Raw genomic sequence first — 3,732 nt, 5'->3', positions numbered from 1 at the left:
CCCCTCCCTTCCTCCCCCTTCCTCCCTCGTATCCCTGTCAGTGAGCCAGCCAGCCAGCCAGTCTGCAAGCCTGAGTGCTCTCTACAAAGAAACATCAGGACTAGGAGAAGGTCAAGATCGTGCAAAGGAAGGACCACCCTCAGGCTCCTCTCGGCCCTTACCCTCCTGCCCCTCTTTCTGTGAAAACGAGCCCACGTAGCATCTTGGGGCTGGGGACCCCTCTGGGCGTGTGGAACCCGCAGGCGGGCTAAGCGGGGCGGTCCCCTGCCGGGAGGTGGGCAGGGTTCACCGAGCAGATGGTGCTGACTCATGCTCTCGCTACGTGAGCCTTGGTGGCAGGCAGGGCCAGGTTGGGCCGGGCGGGACCGGGACTGAGTCCTGCCTGGTGCCTGGCTACCTGCCCGCGGCTCACCCCGAGGGACTTCGCCCTGGCCCCAGTGCAGCCCCACCCTTGATGGCCCTGAGGATGGCTTTACAGTGGGAGCTGATCTTTGGTCCCAGGTGACAGCTAGGCAGGAGAAGTACGGGTTTCTGTACATGCGCTTCCCTCGAGCCTCTTCTTGACCTCCTGGGAGTCCACAGAAGCCCTGGAGCTGGCCCCTGGCTTCTTTCTTTTATGGCCTCTTATCAAAGTGAAGACGTTTCAGAATTACTCTAGGTTTTTTGTTGCTTTCAAAAATCTCTTGGTCTCTAAGCAACCCAGTGTGATGTAAAAAGGACAGGCTCCCTTTATCCATTGACAGCGAGGAGCTCAAGACCCGCCTTTGTTCAATGTTTTATCAGTTGACCACAAAGAGAACTTTTAGCACAATACAGAGGAGCTCTTGGCATTAACATAACCTTCTTTGGTGACAGGCCCCAGTCTCATGTTTCATTGGAAAGTCAGGTGACAGAGAAAAGGGGATCCAAGTATTGGTATACGCCGGAGACTGAAGAATCAGAAGTCAAGGTCATTCTTAGCTACCTAGCCAGTTCAAGGCCAGCACAGGCCAGCACAGGCTGGTTACCAGGTCTCAACAAGCCTTCACACTCCGCCAAAACCAAGTGGGGATTCTAATGAATGTGTCAAATTACCCCACTTTTTCTTTAGTGTTGCCCTTTCTGGCACAGTTAAAGGGACAGTAGTGCTTGCAGGGGACTAGGCAGGTCTTTGGGTGTGGTGGTGGGGATACTGACTTTCAGTTCCAAGTGCAGCAGGTGATCCCTGGGCTTGTAACACCAACAGGATAGCCTAGAGGTCCTGAGTAGCCCCTATGGATACCTTGTTTCAGGGCTGTAGTAAAGCGCTAGCTGCAAATGGCGTTTCTGTAGCCACAATGGCCATGGCAATGAGACAGGATATACTTTTCTTTGGGAAACCAGTAGAACAAACAAGCAAAACTGAAATGAACATTGGGTCGTGGTGTTGGCAGCAGGCGGCATCTCCTGTCTTTAATCCTAGCACTCAGGAGGCAGAAGCAAGCAGATCTCAAGAGTTCAAGGGCAGCCTGAACCACATTTGAATTCCAGGGCAGTCAGGGATATACCGAGAAGCCTTGTCTCAACAAAACAAAACAAACAAACAAAAACCCAGGAGCAACAACAACAAAAACAAAACCCCAAACAAAACTAAACAAACAAGGAAAGAAAACCACAAATGAAGGGGGTGGATTCTGCTTTAGGCAGAGCTCTGGGTTACAGAACTGCCTTTCAGTTTTGCTTATTATGTAGGCTGGGCTTTGTTCTGGTTTGTTTTATTGTTTTGGGAAAGGGGATTCCCCAAAGGCTTCCTAGAGAAAAAGATTAATACATATCTCAGAAAAGAATAAAGTTAAATACCCAGAATAGGAAGACAAGAGTCCTTAAATTCCACAGGAACACACAACATGTTATTTCTGGTATATTCTATATTTAATAAGTTAATTTGTAATTGAGAATACTATGTAACACTCACATTGACAAACCCTTCTCTTTGTCGTGTTTGCAGTAGTTCTGCTATCATTATATGCTATGTTGTCTCTACTTTTTGTCTAAGTCATATTCTCTTAAGTATCTTTATATGTAAATAGTTGGTCACTTGGTTAATGATTTGCACAGTTGAAATTTTCAGATCAAATGACATAAATGGTTTTGTAACAAGATCACACTGTTAGGCATAGTCTCCATATCCTTAGGGACTGCAGCATGCTGTCTTCTACCTCTGACACCCAGCACCCAGTACTCAGCACTTAGCACCCAACACCTGCTTTATACTGAATGTTGCTGAATGGGAAGGATGGGTTTGTTTTTTCCCTTAGGACATAAGTTAACTCGGAGATGTTAAAGGTAAAGATGGCTTTTCATCATAACTGGTCCTAAGAAGCCGAATTGATGAAAGATCACGAATTATAAGGATCTCCATATGACCGTTTTGAAGACATTTTATTGACCAATGGTCATCGGATTTATTCGATGCTAGTTTACAATGCTTAATTAGAATAACCACCAGGCACTCCCCCCAACAGCGAAGGGCAGCTCTCAAAGGACTGGAGACTGTTGCCCAGGTACAGGGCCGTGGGGTTTTGGAGAGCAGAAAAGAGAATTTTTGTGGTGGGAGATTCCATATGCAGATCTGTTCTAAGTTGTAAATATCACGTATGTGGTGGGTCTTCTTGTCAGGCGTTTCCTGCATCCTAGGGCTCTGAAGATGCTACCAGCATGCAATGTTCCTGTCAGGAGTTTCTCAGCCCACCTGAAGTTTGTTAGCCTTTTATAACTAACCCATGCTCCTTCTCCCTGGAATTAGACAGAGAGAGTGCAGTTTGAAGGGAAAGAAAAACAAACCATATTAAAACCAGGCCCAAGAACCTACTGAACACACCAGATCACAAGAAGTGGGTAGCTTGTGCATCTGGACTCTGTAAAGGAAATATTTGCCACATACCTCTAAATCTAGTACTCATGAGGCAGAGGCAGGGAGGTGCTGGGAGTTTGAAGACAACCTGGTCTACAGGATAGTCAGGGCTACATAGTGAGGAGAGAGACAGAGACAGAGAGAGACAGAGAGACAGACAGAGAGAGATTGAGAGACAGACAGACAGACAGACACACACACAGATTTAAGAGAGAGGGAAGGAAGGAAGATAACAGATAACTTTTACCTCTGAGATGGAATGGCCCCATCCTGTCATCTGGCTGCCTGGGATGTATGTTAAGGGACTGACTGGCTAAGAACTGATTGATCTTAGCTCTTCTGTCACTGCTGACACCTTGTGTTTCCATCCATCCTCCTGCCCCTTTGTCTAGTCTGGGTTCTGTACTCTACAACCTCTACGGTGCTCCACTTGCTTCCAAACACAACCCCTAGACTCAGCTCAAACCTGTGGCCCTGTAGCAGCACCCACAGAAGGCTCTCTTTTCCTCCCCAGCTGATTCTCAACAGAGCTCATGATCTAACCCCTGCCAGTTCCCTGTTAGCTTTCTGACAGCCCCTAGAAAGACTTCTCTGAACTTAGACTCTGATGCGGCCTGACATGCATATATAGAGATATATTTACTGACTGATGTGTAATATGTATTCTGAGAGCTAATATTAGTAATTAAGATTGGAATAAAATAACTTATGTTTGCCAGTGGCCAGCTCTCAAGGGAAACTGGGACTACTTGGAGAATTGCTGCCAATAAAACTAACATGGCTCCTGTAGCTTGTGAATATATTGTTATTTAATAAATTCAGATATTATGGGAGGACACAAACGTGGTCATCTATGTTTC

The sequence above is a fragment of the Mus caroli genome, chromosome 12, assembly GCF_900094665.2.
Source record: "Mus caroli chromosome 12, CAROLI_EIJ_v1.1, whole genome shotgun sequence".
NCBI classification, from domain to species: Eukaryota; Metazoa; Chordata; class Mammalia; order Rodentia; family Muridae; genus Mus; species Mus caroli.
This window is presented reverse-complemented; position numbering follows the sequence as displayed.